Source organism: Dendrobates tinctorius, unplaced genomic scaffold, assembly GCF_039654945.1.
Source record: "Dendrobates tinctorius isolate UK_male_01 unplaced genomic scaffold, ASM3965494v1 ptg000084l, whole genome shotgun sequence".
NCBI classification, from domain to species: domain Eukaryota; kingdom Metazoa; phylum Chordata; class Amphibia; order Anura; family Dendrobatidae; genus Dendrobates; species Dendrobates tinctorius.
Window position 1 is genome coordinate 52,174,310 of NW_027361752.1, and position 26,619 is coordinate 52,200,928.

The following is a 26,619-nucleotide window of genomic DNA, read 5'->3' on the forward strand; positions in this document are numbered from 1 at the left end:
CGCCCCGGTTTTGCGGCAACCTGATGTCTCACTTCCGTTCCAGGTAGAGGTGGATGCTTCTGAGATTGGTGCAGGAGCTGTTTTGTCCCAAAAGGATCCTGTAACATCTAAAATGAATCCCTGTGCTTTCTTTTCCCGAAAGTTCTCTCCATCTGAACGTAACTATGATGTGGGGAATCGGGAACTGTTGGCCATGAAATGGGCATTTGAGGAGTGGAGACATTGGTTGGAGGGAGCTAAGCATCAAGTCGTGGTCCTCACTGACCACAAGAATTTGATTTACCTAGAGTCGGCTAAGCGCTTGAACCCTAGACAGGCTAGGTGGGCCTTGTTTTTTACACGTTTTGATTTTGTGGTTTCTTTTCTTCCTGGAACAAAGAATGTCAAGGCAGACGCCCTCTCTAGGAGCTTCCTTGCTGATTCTCCTGTGGTGACCAAGCCTGCTACCATCTTAGGCGAAGGGGTAGTTCTTTCTGCCATCTCACCCGATTTGAGACGTGCTCTGGAAGAGTTCCAGGAGGACAAACCTGAGCGTTGTCCCAGTGGAAAGTTGTATGTTCCTGACCAGTGGAGGAAGAGAGTGATGTCTGAAGTTCATTGCTCTGCATTGGCTGGTCATCCAGGTATTTTTGGTACTAGAGATCTGGTGAGTCGGTCTTTTTGGTGGCCCTCCTTGTCTCGTGATGTCAGGAATTTTGTGCAGTCCTGTGGGACGTGCTCCCTGTCTAAATCATGTTCTCGCTCTAGTGGGTTGTTGATGCCTTTGCCTGTCCCCAAGAGGCCATGGACCCTTATTTCAATGGATTTCATCTCTGATATGCCTGTCTCTCAAAGGATGACTGTTATTTGGGTGATTTGTGATAGGTTCTCTAAGATGGTTCATCTTGTACCACTCCCTAAGTTGCCGTCTTCCTCTGAATTGGTGCCCCTGTTTTTACAACAGGTGGTTCGCTTGCACGGGATTCCTGAGAACATTGTATCTGACAGAGGAGTCCAGTTTGTGTCTAGATTTTGGAGAACTTTCAGTTCCAAGCTGGGAATTCAGTTGTCCTTCTCCTCTGCTTTTCACCCTCAGACCAATGGGCAGACAGAGAGAACAAACCAGACCTTGGAGTCATATTTGAGATGTTTTATTTCTGCTGATCAGGATGATTGGGTTTCATTTTTGCCCTTGGCCGAATTTGCTTTAAATAATAGAGCTAGTTCTGCCACTTTGATGTCTCCTTTTTTTTGTAACTTTGGGTTTCATCCTCGATTTTTCTTCAGGGCATGTGGAGCCCTCTGCCTGCCCAGGGGTTGACACTGTGGTGGAGAGAATGCACCAGATCTGGGACCAAGTGGTGGATAAGTTATCTCTCTCCCAGGATAAGGCCCAGCGGTTTTCCAACCGACATAGGACCATTGGTCCCCAATTTAAGGTTGGTGATATGGTGTGGTTGTCATCAAAAAATATTGCTATGAAGGTGGCTTTTCCTAAGTTTAAGCCTAGATTTATTGGACCTTACAAGATTTTGGAGATTATTAATCCGGTCTCTTTTTGTTTGGCTCTTCCTGTCACATTTAAAATCCATAATGTGTTCCATAAATCTTTGTTGAAGAGGTTTGTTGAACCTGTTGTTCCGGGGGTTGCACCTCCAGACCCTGTATTGGTTGAAGGTAACATGGAATATGAGGTAGAGAAAGTGCTGGATTCCCGTCTGGCTAGACGGAGACTCCAGTATTTGGTTAAGTGGAAGGGTTATGGTCAGGAGGATAATTCCTGGGTCTCTGCCTCTGATATTCATGCCAAAAGATTGGTGCGTGCCTTTCATCGGGCTCACCCTGATCGCCCTGGTGGCGTGGTTGAGGGTTCGGTGACCCCTCCTCAAGGTGGAGGTACTGTTGTGAGTTAATTTTCCCTTTCACTACTGAGGCCCGAGGAACTCCCTCTTCTGGTGAAGAAAGGTAGTGAGCCTGATTGTCAAACACCTGGGGCTGATGATGATGATTGGCTGAGTGGAGTTAATGACTGGATATAAGGCTGCCGACGCCCTTCTGGCCTGCGGGTGATTTCTCTGTGGACTTCTAGGAAACCAGTCTGATTCCTGCTCATCTAAAGCTAAGATTTCTGCTTTGCCTTTTTGCATTAGTGTTTTGGTTTTCCTTGCTTTTCTGGATTCTGCCATTCCCTGCTGGGGTGAGCTGAATCTCCTTTTGCCTGTTGCTCTGTCTTCAGAATATTCCTGAGTACTGACATAGCTTTCTTGAAGCCTAGCGTCTTCAGGGCCTTTTTTACTGTCAGTTTGTTGGCTCTTATTTTCATAGGGTTTTTCACGGATTGCAGACAGCAGCCTTCCTGTCCTTTCCTATCTAAGCTAGCGTGGGCCCCATCTTTGCTCAGTCTATCTTTCTGTCTGTGTTTTGTTCTTTCTTCTTGCTTCACCGTCATTATATGTGGGGGGCTGCCTTTTACTTTGGGGTCTGCTCTGGGGCAGTTTAGATTTCCCTTTCTGTCTTTAGGCTATGTAGTCCTCCGGCTGTGATCGAGGGGCCTAGGGCATCGTAGGAGCCCCCCACGGCTACTGCTAGTTGTGTTGATAGGTTCAGGGGTCTGCAATCCGATAGCTGCCAACTTCTCTGGTTTTCTGGACTTAGCTAGCATTTCTATTTTTGCCTCCTACGGTGACTCAATCATAACAGGATCCGTTTTTTGCACACTTTGACGGATTGTGACTGATGGCAAAAAACTGATGTGTGAAAGAGGCCTAAAGGTGGTACTGGAATCCATGACACTTTATGAGTTGCCCCAGGCCAAGTGTATAGATTAAGAAGAGTAGGGGTCCTAGAACAGAGCCTTGGGGGACTCCAACAGAGAGAGGGTGGGATGAGGAGGTAGTGTGGGAGACGCTGAATGTGCGGTTGGAAAAGTATGAGGAGATCCAGGATAGGGCGAGGATCACTATGGGAGGACCAGAGTAGAGTTGTGCCAAATTTTGTGACTTTTCTTTAAAAAAAAAAAGTCAAATTTCATGAATCTGTCTTAGGCTATGTGCACACGCTGCTGATTGGTCTGCGGATTTAGCAAAATCCGCAGGTCAAAAGACCTGCGGTTTATCTGCGGATTAGCCTGCGGTTTATCACCTCCACAATGGAGGAGATGGCAAACCGCAGTGGAATCCGCAGAAAAGAATGGCATGAGGAAGACCAAGAGTCACCTCTACTGTGGAGGATAAGTTCATCCGAGTCACCAGCCTCAGAAATCGCAGCTTAACAGCAGCTCAGATTAGAGACCAGGTCAATGCCACACAGAGTTCTAGCAGCAGACACATCTCTACAACAACTGTTAGGCCGGGGTCACACTAACCGACGCAAAATACGGTCAGTATTTTACATGCGTAATACGGATGAATGGCCCCTAAACAGTGCTCCGTATGTCATCCGTAATCAAGGTGTGGTCGCGTATTTTGCGCATGTAAGCATCTGTATGTAATCCGTATGGTGAGATTTTCTCGCAGGCTTGCAAAATGGACATATAATGGAGCCCTATGACAGGGTTTCTAAACAGAAACAAAAGAATAGATATAGACACATAGAATGCATATATACACTCACTGGCCACTTTATTAGGTACACCATGCTAGTAAGGGGTTGGACCCCCTTTTGCCTTCAGAACTGCCTCAATTCTTCGTGGCAGAGATTCAACAAGGTGCTGGAAGCATTCCTCAGAGATTTTGGACCATATTGACATGATGGCATCACACAGTTGGCGCAGATTTGTCGGCTGCACATCCCTGATGCGAATCTCCCGTTCCACCACATCCCAAAGATGCTCTATTGGATTGAGATCTGGTGACTGAGGAGGCCATTTGAGTACAGTAAACTCATTGTCATGTTCAAGAAACCAATCTGAGATGATTCGAGCTTTATGACATGGCGCATTATCCTGCTGAAAGTAGCCATCAGATGTTGGGTACATTGTGGTCATAAAGGGATGGACATGGTCAGCAACAATACTCAGGTAGGCTGTGGCGTTGCAACGATGCTCAATTGGTACCAAGAGGCCCAAAGAGTGCCCAGAAAAAATTCCCCACACCATGACACCACCACCACCAGCCTGAACCGTTGATACAAGGCAGGATGGATCCATGCTTTCATGTTGTTTACGCCAAATTCTGACCCTACCATCCGAATGTCGCAGCAGAAATCGAGACTCATCAGACCAGGCAACGTTTTTCCAATCTTCTACTGTCCAATTTCGATGAGCTTGTGCAAATTGTAGCCTCAGTTTCCTGTTCTTAGCTGAGAGGAGTGGTACCCAGTGTGGTCTTCTGCTGCTGTAGCCCATCTGCCTCAAAGTTCGACGCACTGTGCGTTCAGAGATGCTCTTCTGCCTACCTTGGTTGTAACGGGTGGCAATTTGAGTCACTGTTGCCTTTCTATCAGCTCGAACCAGTCTGCCCATTCTCCTCTGACCTCTGGCATCAACATGGCATTTCCGGCCACAGAACTGCCGCTCACTGGATTTTTTTTCTTTTTCGGACCATTCTCTGTAAACCCTAGAGATGGTTGTGCGTGAAAATCCCAGTAGATCAGCAGTTTCTGAAATTCTCAGACCAGCCCTTCTGGCACCAACAATCATGCCACGTTCAAAGGCACTCAAATCACCTTTCTTCCCCATACTGATGCTCGGTTTGAACTGCAGGAGATTGTCTTGACCATGTCTACATGCCTAAATGCACTGAGTTGCCGCCATGTGATTGGCTGATTAGAAATTAAGTCTTAACACACAGTTGGACAGGTTTACCTAATAAAGTGGCCAGTGAGTGTATATATATATATATATATATATATATATATTCTATGTGTCTATATCTATTCTTTTGTTTCTTTATTAAACCTGTCAGTGTGATTTTACTGTATAGCGCACTGAATTGCCGGCTTTGGTAAAAGACACCGGGTGCGTATTTCTCGCAAGTCACATGTGTGGTCCGTGTGTAATCCGTATTTTTTGCGCACCCATAGAATCATAGAATCGTAGAGTTGGAAGGGACCTCCTGGGCCATCTGGTCCAACCCCCATGCATAGACTTGCATTGGCGTACTACGGGTGTAGTACGCTGACAATCGCAGCATAGAATACGGATGAGAAATATACGGCTGGTGCGAGGGACCCCATAGAGAATCATTTGTCCGTGTGTAATGCGTGCTTTTAGCGCTTCTCACTCGGCCGTATTCCTCGCCAGTGTGACCCCGGCCTTAAGAGGTGACTATGTGCAGCAGGCCTTCATGGTAAAATAGCTGCTAGGAAACCACTGCTAAGGACAGGCAACAAGCAGAAGAGACTTATTTGGGCTAAAGAACACAAGGAATGGAGATTAGACCAGTGGAAATCTGTGCTTTGGTCTGATGAGTCCAAATTTGAGATCTTTGGTTCCAACCACCGTGTCTTTGTGCGACGCAGAAAAGGTGAACGGATGGAGTCTACATGCCTGGTTCCCACCGTGAAGCATGGAGGAGGAGGTGTGATGGTGTGGGGGTGCTTTGCTGGTGACACTGTTGGGGATTTATTCAAAATTGAAGGCATACTGAACCAGCATGGCTACCACAGCATCTTGCAGCGGCATGCTATTCCATCCGGATTGCGTTTAGTTGGACCATCATTTATTTTTCAACAGGACAATGACCCCAAACACACCTCCAGGCTGTGTAAGGGCTATTTGACCAAGAAGGAGAGTGATGGGGTGCTACGCCAGATGACCTGGCCTCCACAGTCACCAGACCTGAACCATATCGAGAGGGTTTGGGGTGAGCTGGACCGCAGAGTGAAGGCAAAAGGGCCAACAAGTGCTAAGCATCTCTGGGAACTCCTTCAAGACTGTTGGAAGACCATTTCCACTGACTACCTCTTGAAGCTCATCAAGAGAATGCCAAGAGTGTGCAAAGCAGTAATCAAAGCAAAAGGTGGCTACTTTGAAGAACCTAGAATATAAGACATATTTTCAGCTGTTTCACACTTTTTTGTTAATTATATAATTCAACATGTGTTAATTCATAGTTTTGAGGCCTTCAGAGTGAATCTACAATTTTCATAGCCAAGAAAATAAACTTTTGGTCTGTACTGTATATGTATATATATATATATATAATGTATTTTGTAACCAAAAAACATTTTTAATTTTTGCATACGGTTTAATTAAAAATGTGAAATGTGGAGCCATTAGTTTTACATCCTTTGTATCACAGTACACAGAAGAATTCATTACAAGTGAAAGTCTCATCTCTCCTGACCGACACTGTCTATTAAACTGGTTTTTGCCCACATCTAGGTGGAGCTGGCTCTTGCTGTGGTCATACTAGAGCTTAGAGGACCTCTGGAGAGGAGAGATAAGTGCCCCAGGCCCTACTGTCAGAATGAATTACTAAATCATCCACTGGCTATGTACCGTGACGCATAAAGGGTGCAGAAATCAATAGGACTGAAATGTTTCATGAATCCTGAGTGCAAAAATAATATTTTTATTTTATTAAAAACACATGTGTTTAAGAAAAAAATGCCCCTGAATGTGTCTGTATCCTTTAAACCGCACACCTCAAGCAGAATATTTTCCTGCATTAATGCGTTTTCTATGAATGCAAAAATAGAAATGACTAAAAATCTGCATTACAAAGGAAAAATGACTGAGCTTAAAAATGTCAAAGCTTTATTCTTATCAGAAAGAAACATCATAAAGCAGTGAAAATCCCAAAGCGGTCTCATTTGTTTGCACTGTCATATAAACAATTATATTGTATTGTATTGTATATATATAGCCTCTTAGTAACACCATATAGGGGGGGCTGCCCAGTGCCAACTAGAATGCATCCCGTGTGAACAGAGCCCCCCTATATGGCGTTACTAAGAGGTTGTGAACCAGAAGCCCTGCATTCCCTGTGTGAACACTGCCACATACGGATTATTTCTTCTGCACTGGTGTACCACACGGCCAATCCCTGATTGTAGGCTGGCTGTTTCATTTGGTATTTATGCACCTGTGCAGCTGCCATTTTACTTGGGTCTGCTGCACCCTGTATTAGTGCAGATGCATTTAGGCCTGTCTGGTTTGTATCCAAACCTTCTCTTTCTTGCCAGTGAAAGTTTTACTTCATAGCTCCTTGGAGTCGCTGTGCAGAATTGGAGATTGTTGTATGCTTTTTTTGGGTGTATGCTTTCCTCATTGTCCTATTCCCATTTGGTTTGTACAATATTACCCTTCCTTATAAACCTCTCTACCTTTGGTGAGTGTTTTGTATGTTAGTTGCTTTTTGTTATCCCTGGCAAACTGGGTGACCAAATGACCAAAGAAGTGTGTGCCACCTCTGCCCATTTGACTCTGAGCTACCCAAATAGTCAACTCCACCCTTGAATACAGGGAAATAAACTCTGCAGTAAAAGACAAAGTGTTGCACACCTGTCCTGCGTCTCGTGTCTGCTTTCTACACCCCGGTCCGTTGTCAGGCTTTGCAAGTAGCCTGGCATGCTCCCCTTTTGTTGATCCTCCTAAGCTTAAATCAGGCCTTCCAATACACACCTGTGTCTTGGAGTTAAGATTTTTCTGTAAGACTTTTACACAGTTCCTGTCCACAGTCTCCAAGATGTCTCCTGGCTGTCTGTGGTTTCCAGTCCTTGAGTTCCCTGTCTGATGCTTTCAGTACCATTTCTAACTGCGGTCTCCGGGATGTCTCATGTCTGTCTGCGGCTTCCAGTATCGCAGTTCCCTGTCTCCAGCTTTCAGTACCACTGCTGTCTGAGGTCTACAGGATGTCTCCTGTCTGCCTGTGGCTTCCATGGTATTCAGATTTTCTAGTTGCTCCAGAGTTCTGTCTGCTACCGGTCTTCTACGACCTCTGCTACATTTTTGCCAGCGGTTTCCAGGACATCTGCTGCTTCCATGGTATTCAGACTTTCTAGTTACTCTGGAGTTTTGTCTACAACCTGTATCCAGGATATCTCCTGTCTGCCTGCGGTTTCCAGTTCCTTAGTTCCTATCTGGCTCCTGAGTGCCTCACCCATTTGCTGCACTGATTCCAGTGGCCTGTGCGCCTACTTGGACCTTGGGCTTAGAGGATGCATCTCCTCTAGTGAACCTCTTTTGTGACACGAAGCCATAACCTATAATGGAAAGTGGCTTAGTACTAGCTTTTTTTTTTTTTTAAAACACCCTCCCCCCTCTACACCATAGCAGTGTTCTGCACCCCCCTACCTCTTGTGCTTTCCTTTTGTTATATTGAAGCCTAGCTATTCATTCAATACAGCATTATGCTATAATGAAAGAGATAAAACAGAGCTGATAATTGGATTCCTACCTGACTTGTCTTGGCCCTTGGCCAGCCCTGCAGAGATGTCGCGTGTGCTCTACTTATCATAGCGTAGAATTTACTAGGATTTTATACTTGCCAAATAAAGTTGTTGGCTATTCTTATAAAAACTGGACAATATACTAAGTTATGGTTACCCAAAATATCTTCTTTTTTACTAAATGAATTCTTCCAGGGCATAAAAGAAATCCCACAAAGTAATTTTGGTGACAACTTAAATTCTGAATATTTTTCTCAGGTTTCTCTCTCACCACTGTATAGCACAGCTTATTTGTCATGATCCATGCTGGATCAGGACTGATAAAAAGCACAGGTAACCTTTTTTTTCTTAAGCTGTGCTTAAGTTTGGTTTTTGCCCCCGGTGGCCATTAGGATTTTTTCACTGTGGTGTCTTTTGTTCTAAGTTTGCCCTCGGTGGTGGTGAGCGTCATTGCACTCTGGTTTCTTTACTTAAGTGCACATGATTATAATGCAGGTGTGATTGCTCTGGCTCTGCTATAAAAGAGTCACAGTTGTTGCAATCAGTGTTGGTGATAGTGTTCATTTCAATCATCCTTGGTGGAGGAAGGAGCTGGAGAGCGTTCCTTGCAGCACTGTCTTAGCCCTGGTGTGGAAGGAGTCAGAGGAGATTTCCTTGTAGCTCTGACAGAGCTTTGTGGCAGCTATTCAGGAGGAGAGCTGCATTCTGGTGGTGGACTCTGTTGCCAGGAGCAAGAGCAACAGAGTAAAGCTAAGTGGTGTTTCCCTGTTTGTGTTTTTCCTTAGTGTGTATTAGTACAGCGGTGGGGCAAGTGCCTGCGCCACCTAGCTCCCTAGCAAGGGATAGGTGTAGGGTGTGCTAGGGGGACAGGTTCCTGATCGGCGCCCGGTGCGGAACCGGCATAGGGAATGTTAGGAGCGTTAGGGACACTGACTCAGGGGAGTGCAGGAGGTCTCCACGTCCCCTTTCCCTATCGCAGGGCCCACTATTGTAACTGTTTCCCCTTTCCCCGTGTCTTGTTGTTTTAGTTACCAACCTGTGGACCGTGTCACACAGGACAGTATCACGTGCCGCGTCTTGTTGTTTCAGTTACTGGCCTGCTGGTCGCGTCACACAGGACGAGTCATCGTGACATTATTAAAGTCTTATCTATTATCCGTGTCTATGACTGCTCAGACCTCCAGAGATCCCCAGAAAGGAGCTCAACACTTTGAATGGAGCAGAGGTGTTCAAGCTTGACATGCACTCCATACGCTGTTTATGGTATTCTCTTTTTGAGATTGTAGAGATTGTATTGCCAGCCATTAGTAAATCATCTTCTATCTATGGATACGAGAAAGCTTTACAATCTGAGAACGCCTTTTTAAAGAGCACCTGTCACCATTCCAAATGTGTCCACCTTTTTCTTCTTCTTCCCGCTTCTCCCGAGAATTCCACTTTTTGTTTTAAATCCTCTGTACGGTTACAGAGATGTGGGCCTTTATATTGAGAGCTAATTTTTATGATCTTTAGTAAGGGGGGTGTGGCTCAGAGATTAATTATGCAGAGCAGCCTAAAATCATGCCCCCAATCATCCTGTGAGCACCGCCTTCTTGGTAAAGACTCTATGGATTAGGAGTAAAGAAGAAGACAATTGTTTTCCGGGGCGGGGGTGGGGCAGTGGGAATAAAAGAAAAGCATACATTGATCATTTTTGTTCTGGTGACAAATCCTTTTTAAAGTGGGGTCTGTTATAGCATATGTTCCGTGGAAAATGAAAATAAGGGATTATTCCCAGCCGGGCAAGTTATCACCTATCATAGGGGATGACTTGGGGGGGTCAGACTACAAACAGGCTCTGCGATGCCCCATTAGAATAGATCAGAGGCATTTATGTATAGGTTTATCTGTGGCAGTCCTATACACTGGGAATAGAACGGTGGTACGCTTTCGCGGCCAAAAAAAAAAAGGTTGTAGTTCGAGCTCATTTCTAAAACTATGAAATGCTTTATTGATACATTAAAATCACCATGTCCGTGAGTGCTCCTCATGTCAATGAACGGGGATAGAAGTGACGCGTTTCGATCGGGATGACGATCTTTATCAAAGCTGGCCACCAATTAGACATTTGAGAGCCACGTTATGTGGATCAATGAGTTTCACAGTGGTCAGATCCCCAATGATCTCGTAAGTTAGATCCTATTCCGTGGATAAATACTATCTATCACAGTTGGGAACAAGTCTGTGTAGCATAGAGAGGCAGTCTTTTGTACAGCAGACAGAACTTCCTTTGAACACCTCTGCTACAACTTTTACTAAATTTGTGGTCACCCAAAGGGTAAGTGAGAAAGCTACTAGGCAACCCAAAATACAACATCCTGCAGAAAACACAAATACAGGGTTAGAAAAAAAAGAAAAATGCACTGATTTTCTGAAAGTATCATCAAAAACTGAATTGTGGGTTGCTGGGCTCACCTGGGGAGCCCTGTATTCACTCTTTATCATCCTGTAGAGGTATGAATGTTCTTGGAGGTTTCTCCACAGTCACGGTCCTGAGAATAGTCCTCTGACAAAGGACAGACTGGTCTTGGAGTTCTGGGAGCTTTTCTAAGGCAAGGAAGCAACCAGGATCAGGAGGACCACATCAGAACATGATCATTGCACGACCAGGACACATATGAACGTGATTGCACCGGGACTGCGGAATTAATTTACACTAACTGGCCATACTCGCAAAATCAGCTTTGTGGCCACTTTAAGATGCTTTTTTTTTATTTGGCAGCCAGACCAGGTAGACATTGTAGGTTTTGGTCCTTGCATCTCACTTCTTCATGTGGAGCAAAGATAAATTTCCATCGCTGTGATTTTGAGCGGTTCTGATACATTGATCTGCAGCTCCTTCACCTTATTACAGATTCATGAATGTAAAATATTCTGCGCAGAGCTTCTCTAGACCCCATTCTATCATTAATCATTCTGAGATACCTGCATGTGGGTACTGCTACAAAAAGATCTGCTGCCGCGAACAGAGGAACTGGAAACTACTGGGGATTTGTATTGCTTCCCATCTATGTCACGTACCCAAGAACTTCTTAACCACTTGAGGTCCACCCTTCATGGAATTTCTTTTGTTGGTTGAAGGTCGGCCACAGCATTTATGTACCAAAGGAACACAATCACTGAACTGATTATAACCTTGGCCCTGGTGCTGAACCACCGAATCCAGTGAACTCTGAGGCGATAAACACCCGCGAGGCCTCCAAAAAACCTGGACTTACCACCACCATGTTGCGATGCTCCAACCACCTGGAAAAGGGGTTCTTTGATTCCATCTTCCAGGCCCAATAAAAAGATGCCTAGGCCTATCACATACAGTATATATGTTGTCTCCCTCTATTTACCTATGGTTCACTACTACGGCAGCTCGGCCTCTGACGTGCCCAGACATTTTGGCACTAACCAATCTTCTCACCCACTTCACTGTCACTATATCTCTAGTTCCTTACAATTACCAAGGGGGTTATTTCCAACTGTACTAGTTTAACTTCCAGAAACTGCTAAAGGTTCTAAATCTGTCGTTATTACTGATAGTAACTCTCCTATACGAACCAAAAATAGATCAATACCCCGATATGAAGCACAAGCGTGGTTGGAACTTGCATCTCCCTGTTGATGGACACTATTGCAGCGAGGACTTGAAGGGACCCTGACAGCAGGATCTACCCCTCTTAACTAATTAACAGCCCTGCATTTGTCAATAAACGCTGATTTCTTTAAACCCCATTGTTAAGGAAAGTTCTCGTTATAATGGTTAAATCAATGCATGTTAGACTTCTGTTTGCCTGTCTAATTAGTATGACTAGTCAGACAGGCGTGCACTTAGATCGGAGCAGTCCACCCGGCCAATGTCGCGCTCACAGAGGCAAGGTTAAAGTATCTGTAGTGCCTCGTCCCTGCCTGCTAAATTACACAAATGCTCCGTGACTTTGGCCATGCACAGTGATCTGCCTATGTGCCACTGCCCGAGGGTGACACTTGCGGAGCATTTCCTCCTGCGATCTGACTGCAGACATGCTGCGCTGCTCTGTTATAGTGCTGAGTTAGGAGGTAATGACATACACAGTGAACGCCTTTGCGCCACTACTTGCCTTCTCAGCACTATACACAGCAGCGCATCAGCTGTGAGATCGCACAGGGAAGTGCTCGGCCGGTCAGACTTTGGGTATGCACAATGTCATGACATTGCGGTGGCACATAGGAAGATCTCTGTGCAAACCCGATCCCATCGCTTCTCTGTACGATCTCGCAGCAGACGTCCTGTGGCACATGGGCAGATCACTGCGCATGCCCGAAGCCACTTCGGCCACCAGCCATTTGTGTGACTTATGAAGCAGGGAAGTGGTGGAGGGGCACCAGAAAGACTATAACCAGGTCTATGTGGGCGTGATATCGTCTGGCTAGACTGCTCAGCACTGAGTGCACGCCTCTCTAAGGCTAGTTTCACATTAGCGTTTTTTAGCGCAGCGCTTCGTGCGCAATAGAAACGTATGCAAAAAATGCATCATGCGTTTTGCATGAATTTGTGTTTTTTAGGCGCATGCGTTTTAACCAGTTTGTAGCCATGTTAACTCTTAAAACGCATGCGATTTCAAACACGGGCGTGCCCGTGTCCATGCGCACACCTGCATTCCCATAGACTGCAATGTGTTATTTTTGCGCATTCCGTGCGCTAGCGTGCACATAGGTTTTTTTTGCCACCGTTGGGCGGACCCAAAAATGCAACAGGTTGCGTCTGGCGCGCCTAGGCGCACACTACAAAAAAAAACACGAAAGTTTACGCATACGAACGTGTGCAAACACTAGACCATGCGCCCGCCATGTTAAACATAGGGGCGCATGCACATGGACACGCACGATGCGCTGCGCTAAAAAACGCTAATGTGAAACCAGCCTAACCAGTTAAACCATTGTTTCCCAAACTCCAGTCCTCAGGGCCCCCAACAGATAATGTTTTCAGTGTTTCATTAGTATTACACAGGTGATGGAATTATTATCAAGACATCAAAATCTGCCACAGGTTGTCTCACCTGTGCAATACTGAGGAAATCCTGAAGACATGATGTGTGGGGGCCCTGAGGACTGGAGTTTGAGAAACACACCGACACAGGATGTTCTCATAAAGTTTGCCTAAAGTTTGGAGAAAATTACATGTGCAAAATACGCCAACCGAGAAGTCGTGACTCCAAATGTATGATCCATCATTTTTAAATTATTTATTTATTTTACTGGGTTATACAGTTCTATTAAATTTACAGACATCTTCATGAGCCGTTGTGATACATTTGGTGCATTTTCAGACTTGCGTTGACTAAATATTACTCAGGATTAGTAAATCTGCCAAAACGATTGCAAGGTTTTTGTTACTTTACGTTGAATTATATTGTGTCTTACTCTATTTTTATGTTGTAGTGTCTTACATAGCATTTGCTCTGTTTTCTTTTTTTTTCCGCTGGGCGGAGATTTCTCACTGATGTGGATGTGAATGATGTTGACTGATCACTCTGCTTGTCGACAAGTATATTACAGTTTTATTCTAATACTAGTGTTTCCAATTTCAAGGTCTGTATCATCGATTGATATCACCCGCCCACTATTTTCATTCATCTTGGTTATAAACCTTTTCACTGTCAGTTATTTGGAAACTAGGAACAACACCCCAGCTGCAGAGAATGTATGAATCATAAATGAATGTTCCCCCATGAACTCTATTGTATTATTTTATCCAAATAAGTCCAATTTCTGTTCTTTTTTATAAAATATGTTTATAGGAGTCAGTTTTGTGCTGATAGAAAGATCCGAATGCAAATCCCTTGTGTATAATGTTGCATGATAACATTCTGATTATCTGCCATCACCACTAGATGGAGCTCATGAGCTGACTGCATACATATATTGAGCTCAATAATAACACTGTATGCAGTAAGTTCCCTCATATATACTATACCAGATCTACTTTCCCTCATCCATGGCACACTGGTACACTCTTCTCTCCCACCTTAGCACCTCGTTTTTGTTTACTCACAATATGTTAATTCATAGGACACAATGCTGCTCTCTTTACCCTTTGGTGGACTCTCACCACTCTACTGATGACTACACCTCCCTGTCTCCTTATGTCTCAGTTTCTTATTTATTTTTTTTTTACATGTGATTTGGCTTGTTTTTTGACTTTGTCTACATGTTGGCTGTCGGTCTTGACCTGCCATCTCTCTACTGGTGTGCCTCAACTCCAGCTAACCCAACTCCCACTTTGCTTTTCCTTGTGAATAAACTCCACCAGCTCTGACCTCTGCCTGTCTGATTTCGACTTCTGTCTCTGGTATCTCTTGGATCGAGAGATCAGGGAATTTTTAATCCTGATGGGGAACTTTTACCTTCGTCCATTCTTTCTCTATGGGGCCCCCGGAAAAAGCCATGTGCAGCTGAGTGGTCCAAATCCCACTGATCAACAAGTTATCATCTATTATATGGATAGGTAATAACTTTGTTTAAATGGACAACCCTTTTAACCAGTGTACCATCTAATTTGAAGTACCCTGATAGAGATAAAGAGGCATTCATCAGTTCGGCGCTGTCCGTTGGAGCTCTCACTACTAACTCCTTTTTCTGTGAATGTGATGAGCTAGTGATGTTTTTTCTACGTCAGCTCCTGGTTATGGTTACAAGGATGCTTGACACACCAGACCATTACTGGTCGGCAGATTCTTCATTCACATTCAACAAGGAATCTCTACTATGAGGCAGTACACCATTCAGCTCTGGACCATTGCCTCTGAATTGACCTGGAATATTGAAGCACTTGTTGCTATATTCTCGCCACTCTCACATCAGCTCTTGACACGGTCGCCCCTCTCGTTCATGGCAGAATGCGACGTATTAACAGACAACCCTGGCACAATAGCACCACTAAAAAGCTCTGGCAAGTGTCCAGGATTGCAGAGCGGCGTTGGAAGAAAACAAATTCACAAGACGACTTCACCGCATTCAAACAGGCAACACTCGCTTTCAAATCTGCCCTCACCTCTGCTAAACAGGCCTACTTCACAACCCTCGTATTTTCCCTATCTTACAACCCCAAACAGTTATTCAAAACTTATAACTCCCTCCTCCGCCCACCATTGCCCCCTCCAACCTCCCTCATCTCTGCCGAGGACTTTGTCACACACTTCAAAAATAAGATTGACCAAACAAGGCAAGTCTTCATCATTCAACCACCACAACCCCTTTGTATACCAGACCAATGCCCAAACCCCATAACCTCCCTCTCCAACATCACTGAAGGGGAGCTTAATTGTCTCTTCTCCAAATCGCACCTCACAACCTGTGTACTCGACCCCATCCCATCCCACGTCCTCCCCAACCTCACCACCACACTTATCCCATCCCTAACTCACCTCTTCAACCTATCACTAACGTCCGGTACCATCCGTTCTGCTTTCAAACATGCCACAATCACGCCTATCCTTAAAAAGCCAACCCTCGACCCAACCGCTATGTCCAGCTATTGCCCAATATTGCTGCTCCCATTCGCTTCCAAACTCCTGGAGCAGCATGTCCACGCTGAACTTTCCTCCCACCTATCATCTAACTTGCTCTTTGACAATCTGGTTTCCGCCCCCACCACTCCACTGAGACAGCCCTGACCAAAATTACTACCGACCTACTTACAGCCAAATCAAACGGACAATACGCTATACTCCTTCTAGACCTGTCCTCTGCATTCGACACAGTTGACCACTGCCTCCTACTACAGATCCTCTCCTCCTTTGGCATGAAAGACCTCACCCTATCCTGGATCTCATACCTTTCCAACCGCATATTCAGCGTCACCCACTCCCACACTATCTCCTCATCCCACCCTCTCTTTGTTGGAGTCCCCCAAGGCTCTGTTTTAGGACCCCTACCCTTCTCAATCTATACACTTGGTCTGGGGCAACTCAAAGTCCCACGGATTCCAGTACCACCTTTATGCTGATGATACTCAGATCTACCTCTCTGGCCCAGACGTCACCTCCCTGCTGTCCAGAATCCCAGAGTGTCTATCAGCCATATCCTCCTTCTCTTCTCGCTTCCTCAAGCTCAGTGTGGACAAATCTGAACTCATCATCTTTCCTCCATCTCACAGATCTTCCTTACCCGACCTACCTATAACAATTAATGATATCATGCTTTCCCCAGTACCAGAAGTCCGCTGCCATGGAGTAACCTTTGACTCTGTCCTGTCCTTCAAACCGCTCATCCAAGCTCTTTCTACCTCCTGTCGCTACCAGCTCAAAAATATTTCCAGAATCCGTCCTTTCCTCAACCCTCAATCTACTTAAATGCTTGTGCATGCCCTCATCATCTCCCGCCTCGACTACTGCAACATCCTTTTATGTGGTCTCCCTGCTAACACCCTCACACCTCTCCAGTCCATCCTTAACTCAGCTGCCTGACTAATACATCTATCTCCTCGCTACTCCTCTGCTTCTCCTCTCTGCAAATCTCTTCACTGGCTCCCATTCCCTCAGAATATCCAGTTCAAATTACTAAAACTGACCTACAAGGCCATCTATAACCTGTCTCCCCCATATTTCTCTGAACTAATCTCCTGAATACCTTCCCTCACGTAATCTCCTGTCCTCCCAAGACCTCCTTCACACTTATTCGCTCCTCACCCAACCGCCTCCAAGACTTCTCCCGAATAGCCCCTATCCTCTGGAATTCTTTGCCCCAACCTGTCCGACTATCAACCACATTTGGATCCTTCAGACGGAACCTGAAAACCCACCTCTTCAAGAAAGCCTACAGCCTGCAATGACCCCGCTACCTCCTCACCACTACTGAAGATATCACATCAACCAACACTGGAACTGCTGCAACCCACCAACCTTCTGTCTCCTTCCCCACCATCTTGTAGCATGTAAGCCCGAAAAGGCAGGGTCCTCTCCCCTCAGTATCAGTCTGTCTGTGAGGTACACCTGGGGTGGACCCGCTAGACCGTGGCAACGAACCTCCCGGGGGCAAGCTGACCAGGTGGACCACCCCCTATACAGGGAGCGTTTGGGGCAAGCCCGCGGGTAACTATTACCACGGCAGCTGGTACCCTGGGAAGTAACGACAGACAGACAGCTAGAGCCGAGTTGGGGATACAGGACTGACGGTACCGGCTGGGAACCACAGGACAGACGGGCACGGCTTAGAGACACGAGACAGGTGGGCACGGCCTGGAGACACAGGACAGGCGGGCAAGGCTGGGAGACACAGGACAGGCGGGCACGGCTGGGAGACACAGGACAGGCGGGCACGGCTGGGAGACACAGGACAGGCGGGCACGGCTAGGAGACACAGGACAGGCGGGCACGGCTTGGAGACACAGGACAGGCGGGCACGGCTTGGAGACACAGGACCTAGGAGAGAGGAAAATGGAGAGGTGAACGAGCAACGGATGGACAGGACGCGATAGCGTGCATAGAGGGCGGCCAGAATCACTAGGGAAAAGCAGTGATACTCAGGCACCGCTGGCAGGAAGAGGCGGCCAGATATAGGGGCTAGTAGGAGGACTTCCGGGTCGTGACCTAAAGTGGAGGAGAAGCAGGCGCGTGTCCTCAGGAGGAGGAGGAGGAGGCGCGCGCGCGCCCAGGCACAGTATGTGCGCGCGCCCGCCGAGCAGGAGGGGCGGGAGCGTGCACCCGGCGCGGTCCGGAAGACCGGACGGAGGAGACCGCCGGACGGAGAAGAGGAGCCGGGGAGGACCGCGGAGAAGACCGCGGCCGCCGGCGCAGAGGGGAGCAGGACACCGGAGGATGGGTAAGCTGCGGCCGGGAGGAGGCAAAGAGAGGAGTGCGTGGCAGCCGCCGCGTGACACTGTCATTGTTAGTTTGTTAACACTAACAGTAATCTGTGATTTGTATGTAACCCCTTCTCATGTACAGCACCATGGAATCAATGGTGCTACATAAATAATATTCTGGGAAGGCTTGGAAAGTTAACTCAAGGAAAAACTGGCTAGCCATAAACTCTCTATCTCACTGGATGAAAAGATTTTTCACCCATTTCATGTTGTCTTTTAGCTAAGGAGTCTGAACGAGTCCATGGAATGCCTAGACTTGCTCTGTGAGGTAGCGCTGTCATTCAGGTAGGGGATACTCGCTTGGCAGTGAATAAAACACATCTGGCACCGGGTTTTCATAAAACCATAACATAGTCCAGGCGGTTTATTCCTCCATCATAAACCCACAGCAGCAATATACAACAGCTTAGCGTCCATTACAGAGCTTCACTCTGGTTATCCTGTACTCACACAGATTATGCACATGTGCATGGCGCAGGCTCTTCAGCCTCAGCGTTATGTCACCCGTCAGGGTTCCTCATGCGGCTTCACCATCCCGCACACGTTCGTTCCCTCCAGGGAACTCTCAGGCATACATCGCCATTGCTCACAGCCACCTCACATGCTGTGAGCCAGGAGACAACTCTCCTGGCGGGACCTTCCGCTCTGGACCAACCAGGTCCCTGCATTCATCCCCTGTGACCTACCCTGGCCACCATATATGGTCCGTAGCCACGCCCACCGGGTCACATGGCTATGACCTCATCACAAGTCCTTGACACACTCACAATCTTTTACTATAGTGTACTAAACACACCCCCTGGGTGGGTTTGTAGGTAATTAGTCCGCCCGTCTCCCTAGTTACCTGGAGACTTCTCCCTGACACAATGACACAGCACCGCAGCAGAATCACTGCTGCTCAACACATGCATCAGTCTCCATCTCAAGGCCACCCGCCTTGAGATACATAACAGTCCTTCCATAGTCTGCCACTCATCCTCTCTCTTGGGACATCCACACAGCGCCCCCTAGTGGACACAGTGGTCATTACACCACAGCTCCTAATTTTGAAAGGCCTCTGCATATCTTTGTACAATTTTCACAAGATGAACCTAGAAGGCAAAACCTTTCCGTTGAGCAGCGCCAATGTAGGCTACGAACAATCTTGGGAGAAAAGGATCATTACCTAAACCATTATCTGATCAAGCCTGGAAACTCCACCAATTCAGAAATAATAGGCAGAAGTTATTTGGTTTTAAAAGGGTATTCTCAAGTTTGAAAGTTATCCGCTTTCCCCATCTTTCCTAAGAACCGGGACTCTAAAAATGTATCCCATGGATAGTGAATAACTTTAAAACTTGAGAATATTCTTTTAAGAGCAAATATCCAATGCCTTTATTGTCTGCATTCTATACAAGGCACCAAGATTTTCACTAAGCTAAATCTAAGCGGGTCTATAATTTAAAGGGAACCTGTCAGGTCCCTCATGCCCCCCAAACCAGCAGCATTCACCTATGTGTGAGTAAATTCCCTGTCTAATCAGCCCTATTCAGTGACAACGAGGTATAAAAAACGCTTTTAAACTCCTCCCCTTTTCCTATGCTAATGAGGGCTTTGACTAGTCGATGGGCCATTAGTTTCCCCAGGCTAGTCGGCTCTCTTTTCATGTTATGCCCCTTTGAGCGTGATAACATAATTTTTACGATTTGGCGTCATTGCCAGCTGAAGGAAATCTTGCGCATGCACGCTGCTCATTTCGGTACCGTCACTGTGTCCCTAAAGCCTTGTGTACGCTTCCCACCTTCAGAGGCACACTGCGCTTGATGGGAAGTCCAGAAGATGGCTTTTGAGAAGTCAGTTGTATTTTTAAGGGATCTTCTTGATGTCTGATTGAATGACTTGGATCAGACACACAAATCCCTTTGATATATGCCACTGAGCATAAGAAGGGTAAGTGTTATATACCTGTCCCAGATCCAAACTTTGCTCCCCTCACCCCGTTCTGCTTTACACTTTCATGCTTTGCAGATGGCTTAGTGTTATCCCTGGGCTTATCTAATGCTCTCCAAGACACCCACCTGTGTCTTAGTATTAAAATATTTAGTGTTCCTGTGACCTGTCTTCCTGTGGCTTCCAGTACCTCTGCTACCTGTCTCTGCTCTCCAGGACGTCTGCTGTCGGCCTGCTGCTTCCAGGACCTCTGCTAACTTTCTGCAGTCTACAGGACCTCTGTTACCTGTTTGCAGTCTCCATGACCTCTGCTATCTGTCTGTGGTCTCCAGTGGTTTTCAATACCTCTGCTACTTGTCTACGGTCTCCAGGATGTCCCCTGTCTGCCAGTGGCTTCCATTACCTCTAGTATCTGTCTGTGGCTTCCAGTACCTCTACTACCTGTTTTCAGCATGCCTCACCTGCTGCTGCCTCGGCATCCGTGTGTCCACCTAGACCTTGGGCTTGGAGGATCTACCTTACCAGCTGAGCCTAACAGTGAGATTCTGGATTTATAATATTGAGAAGACTTAAGAAACACTATGAGAAGTGCATGAAGAAGGGAGGTGCAAACTGCGAACAAACAAGCTGTTAACATGACAGGAGGGGATCTTCAATGAGCGTTCCGCGGCAGAAAATAACATTTACTTGCAACCTCTTATCGTGTAAATGTGACACAATAGATTTTAGAATTGTTCTGAAAAGAGAAAAAACAATCTCAAATTATACCTTTCCCCCCTCTCCCCGGCAGAAATGCCTTTAGCTGGCTTGTTATTCGTGACACTTGGAAGACGGGAAACGCGCAGAAACAAAGAGGCAAAAATATATCAGCGAATAAGTCAGTGATTAAACTTCAACAGAAAGTCATGGAAATCACACCCCTGCTTCCTTCCCTGTCATTTTTTGCAAAAACTTGGCAGTGGGAGAACATACCCACAGGGATAAGTTTAGGTCCTCATCGGAGTCGGCCGCCATAATGTTTGTGTGACCTATGTGTTTGTACAAAGCGCATTAGCGTCAATTCTTTAGCGTTCAGACATTATCACTGGATTTTCATTATCCATTGGATAGGTACTGATTGTTAGTCTGGGTCCCACCACTGATTACCAGAAATGGGTGAGCACAACTGTGGCCAGGAGGAGTTGGAAAGAAGCTGCTGGCCGCTCAAGCACCCTGATGCACCATACAGTCTATGACATTGATAAAGATAGCCCATTGTTGTGTTCAGATTGGCCATCTTCGCATTTTCAGTGCCTTAGACTTAAGTAGCGACCCCCGACCCCTGCGATGTCACTGGTGAGATCTGCCTGTGTGGCAGCTCACTAGCGACCACTTAGCGATGCACCAGCGATCATAGTTGCAGAATTGAACAGCCAATCACAGCGATCATAGTTGCAGGGTGGTCGTCGCCACACTACGGGACGACAACTACATGTGCTTGGCTTTAAAATGGCGCCGGAATTTTAGTGCTAGCACCGGGACAGCGGTTGCGGTGCTGCATTAAAGATGAGACGTATCCATATGTTCCAGGTCAATAAGACCCAGGTCACCGGGACGTATGGTTACGTCCAAGGTGGAACGAACCTATGACTCGGGGGGGGGAAAGCCAAACTAGAATCTCAATTTGCACTGTAAATAATAAGTCTTTATGTAAACTTGATGAATATACCAATAAAAGTGTAAAAACGTGTGAAATGCTGATAATTGTATTTCAGCAACCAGAGAAACAGCTAAAAGAAAACAAAACACTGAGCTAAGCCGAGCATTTATGTGTATGGGAAGTTCTAGAGAGCTAGCTTTTGGCTGAGCGTGAACACATGGATAAGACTATGCATGCAACTCCTTGGTTGTGCCTTGGTCTCTGGGGATGACTCATGATGTGGGATGGACATTTCTCCTTCAATAGACTCCTAAACATTAATGCTGCACAGCCTTTCTATATAATACAAGGAAGCGTGTTTCCAATATGGCCGCCCCCAGGAAAAGTTTCGAAAACAATAAAAAAAGAAAACATACAAAAAATAAGCAAACAAACACAATTTATCATCTACAGACCTATGTCTAATCACTCGCTCTAGCTTTACATGCATTGCTTTTTAACCTTTTAAATATGATAGAATAAACCGGGAGGACGATAGAACATCCACCTTAACGCCCGCCGAACGGCCCAGAGACGGGACTCAGCGTTACGTACAAAAATGATGTTGTCAGCAGTATCTGAGTGATTCCGTCCTCGTTTGGCATCATCATACAATGCTGAGTAACATCCCAACTTAGCGCGGTGCGAGGACTGACAATAAACGCTGCACATCACACATCCACAACGTCTTTCTAGCAATTACCAGATGGTGGAGACACAGGGATGAATGTTTAATACGTCTTCAGACATCTGTTAGAGCAGCTGTGTGCTAAATGTAAAACAAGTCAGGCAGCGCCATGAAAAGATGGAGATATTGTATGAAGTGATAGGATCATTTTGCATAAGAAAATTCTTTCTTGGGTCAAGGAAAAAAGTGCAACCTGACGTACGGCAGAACTACAACTCCCACACTGACCTGCTAATCATTGCAGCGCAGAACCTATATCCCTTCCTCTACAAAAAGTTGGAGTTCAAGCTGGTCGTGGAACTCACCAACCTATATCCCGTACGCCTACTTACCGGTCACCCAGGTAGTGAGGATTGCTCTGCCAATATCGGAACATTGGAAATTATCAACAAGCTGGGATTCTACAGGCCCTCCCTTGATTAAATACTCCAAAGTCACCTCTTCTGCGGGTCTTAATACAGACTGATGCCTTTAAGGTTAAATTCACACGTCGCATATTTTTTGGGGGATTTGTCTGTCATATTCCGCACGGCAAGTAAATGGGGTTTCCAAAATAACATTTTGCGAAAAAAAAAATCCATGCAAAAATAAAATAATGGTGCAGATTTAAAGTCCTATTTAATGGTAGTAACGGAGTAGGGTGAAATATGCAAAAAAGTCTACAAATAACACTTGGGGATTCTGTTTGTGCATTCCTTACAAATTTTTCACAGATTTGTGCCAAAATTTGCAGCAAAAAAATTTCCACATGACTTAAAGCTTTTTTTTTTTTATCATCTTTGCAGTATAGACCCGGACAGGACAAGCAGGGTAATCTCATTATCATTAGATGGTTGGGTACATTAATCAGTGCTTAGTAATGGAGTAGGGGGTAATACTTAGCAAAAGTCGCAAGTAACTCGTGGATTATGTCTGTGGATGCCATAGAAATTTGTCACAGATTTGTGACAAAATTTGCAGCGGAAATTTTCAACAATGAATATGGCCTAAAGCTCTTTTCATCATCTTTGCTATATAGACTGGGACTGGACAAGCAGGTTCATCTGATTATCATTAAAGGGTTGGGTGAGTTAATGACCGCTTTATTGGACTACCGGAGACGTTAATACGGTAAATAGTAACACTACATAATATACTGTATATGCAGAAAAGGTTCTGTATTTACCTCCTCTGTTACCTCCTGGTCTCTGAAGAAGAGTGCTGTATTTCTCAAAGTTTTGTTGACCTAGATATAGAACTTATAATTTGGGCCCACGTCTTCAAGCTGTCATGACTCTTGTTGGGTGTCCCAAGACGGGCTCCTTCCCCGTCCCTAACGCTAGGGATGCACTAGCTCGCCCTGTTCCCTGGATTGCTTCTGATGGTGAAGACGCCAGGGCCAAGTACCTTGCCTTAGTGTCTGAATTCGCCCTCAGTCTGTAACCTTCCCCCAACCTGTGAAGAGGGGAGCAGTAGTGTACCATAATACACCAACCAGAATAAGAAGGTAATACAAACAGGGATAACAAAAAATACCAGACATACAAATATACTTGCACATATAACATAGGAATGCACAGGGGAGTGGAGAATGGGGTTAAACCAAAGTAGGAGAAGCATGGGAATTATCACACACCCAAAACCTATCAACAGTCACAGATAAATCCACCAAATGCCTTCTTCAATAGCAACAACCACCAACAACCTCCAGCCATGCAGCATAAGCTAACTCTGACAATGAGTGCTAGCCAGGGCCCAGATTATATAGGAGATGGGAGTGGCTAAGAATGAACAGCTGAGAGCTTTAATTCAGGAAAGCTTCCAGAAACTCTCAATTGATCAGATTAACCCCTGCACTACTAAACGAAACCAGCACCATTTAATATGAAGGTAAAATGCTTCTAATCAGTGCAGGAGTAGGAGAAATCATGCTGCGGTCTTCTGGCTCCGCTCTGTTACGGTAAACCCGTCACACGGGCATTTCCTGTTTATTTTTGCATGTCTCCTATACCTTGCATAAACTCTGTAACTGATTATTCTGGTCTTAGGTCCCTATGGTCCCTCAGGACACCATCCTAATTCCTTAATGGTCAGTTTGCTCCAGGAAATATGTCTCTTTCTTTTATTACTGTAGTATAAATTATTGTATTTACTTTCTGACTCCAATTTTTGTAAAAATTCTCACATTCCTTTTTTATATAAATTATTTTTTTAATTAGTTGTTTTCTGTCTCCATATAAATGATACATAAGTCGGGTGTTTCTCTGCGGAGGGCAGTAGTCTTGTTTGTATGTGTCTGTCCAACATGCCTGGGCATTTGCCAGGCCTTCACTATGCAGCACTTAGTAGTATAAATGGTTTGGTGCAAAAGTTGGATTTTTGGATGATGCCAGAAAAAAAAAATGAACAGCCACGTGTCCAGATACCTGATGTTATTGCAAGACGTTCAGGAAAAGATTTTGAAAAGCTAGAGGAAATTGTCGTAAAAAGGATCCCAGCGGGCACACGTCAGCCGAACCATTATTCTGTGCAAACCACAAAGGAAACAGGAGTCTGATTTTTTTGTGGCCAAAATTTTGGTCAGAAAAAAGTCTCACAAAATGTATTTTCAGAAGATGTGGCAGCTAAAGCTTAGCGGCATTTGTAAGGGATGGCCGGAGGAACGTCATCGTATCCCCCTGTAGCCATAGACGATCACAACCATTATGTTAAACATCAAATTATTGCCCCCCAAGCAGATTTTGAAAAGTTGTCAGACTTTTCAGTTCAGGAAGGATCTAACATCACCATCTTGCCAACCATATGTTGTAGCTTATCAGGGCGCAATACAGGACGTCCCCAGTCATTCCAAACTAATTCACCAGGATTAAAAGATCCAGACAAGGGAATTACTCGGGACTTAGAGATTACAGTCTTGGTCTTGATAAGGATTCAGACAAATTCAGCTTGTGTTCCATGGAAATGAGTGATTTGCCCACGTCCTATTTCTGAAATCATTTCTAAGGCCGGAGTCACACTACCGTGCAACATGGCCAAGTGCTATGCGATAAAACACGGCACAGCACTCTGATCAGTGCTATTCTATGGGGCTGCTCAGATCTGTGATTATTTTCTCATGCCGGTTTGGCATGGGAGAATGATCATAGCATTTTGTGATTGGCAGCAAGACTCTACTCACTCGCATACATACGAGTCTATGGGTGCAAGTGAAACGACAGACTGCAATCAGATGACATCCCAGTGCAGTGTGATGGATAAATGCTGAGACAGGCAGTGGAGGAGATGGAGAAATTACTTTCTCCGTCTCCTCTGCCACGACTCAGACACTCGGCTTATTGTCGCAGCAGAACGCATCCGATGTTCTTGCCTCTGATCCCATACCCTAGCCCGTTTCCAGCCTAAAACTAGATCTTTTGGACAATGTAATTTTAGCCCTCAATGTTCTGATACAAAATTTGTTTTCCTATTGATCTTTCTAGTTTAAGGTCTCTTTCTCTCTGTTTTACAGGTAATCCTCAGGACAGCACATAGGAACCTTTTACTGTGGTATCCCCTTATCTAACCATGGGAGGGTGTACCATTGAGCATTGACTATCACCCATTTTTACGATGCAGACAATACATGTGGCAGCTTCTCTGTCCTTCGCATTCGACTTCTACTGGAAGGAAAACAGAAGCCTGAGTACCTTCTCCTAGGCTAAGGTTACAAGCTAGCGCTGACCCCATGCTTTTTAACAGTGACCAATGTGACCCAAATATGCAAACAGATGTTATTAAAAATGCAAAAAAGTTAATTTTTCTTGTAAGTGAGCAGTGGACTATGTTAAAATTCCTCCACATTTTCTCCAGTTTAGTACATTTTGTGCTTGGCATTCCTGCTTTGAGCAACCAGGGGCAAGCCCATGTGATAACTTCTTGCTCTCCAGGACAGCAAGGGAAGCTCTGCCACACAGTCATTTGCAAAATTAAACCTGGACAAATCTTCTGTACCTGGATCACATTGGACCAGCTGACATCTCTAAATGGTCCATCTCGGCAGCTGTCTCTATCAATGCATTAGTTGGTTCATAAGGACCTCCTTCTCTACAGATTACTATGGCATAGGGTCTGTCAGGTGCCACCTAGTGCAGCTAGGCATCATACTAGTGTGCAAGGTACTGA

At 45.5% G+C, this 26,619-nt stretch overlaps 1 long non-coding RNA gene across 1 annotated transcript in view; it reads left to right on the forward strand.

Moving 5' to 3' along the window:
* The window catches only part of LOC141097534 (uncharacterized), a 38,049-nt gene extending 11,797 nt beyond the window's left edge, over positions 1-26,252 (forward strand). The window contains exon 2 of the long non-coding RNA XR_012233991.1: positions 25,967-26,252. This is a non-coding gene — a long non-coding RNA (uncharacterized lncRNA). The remainder of the gene's footprint in view (positions 1-25,966) is intronic.
* Positions 26,253-26,619: the final 367 nt, after the last annotated feature.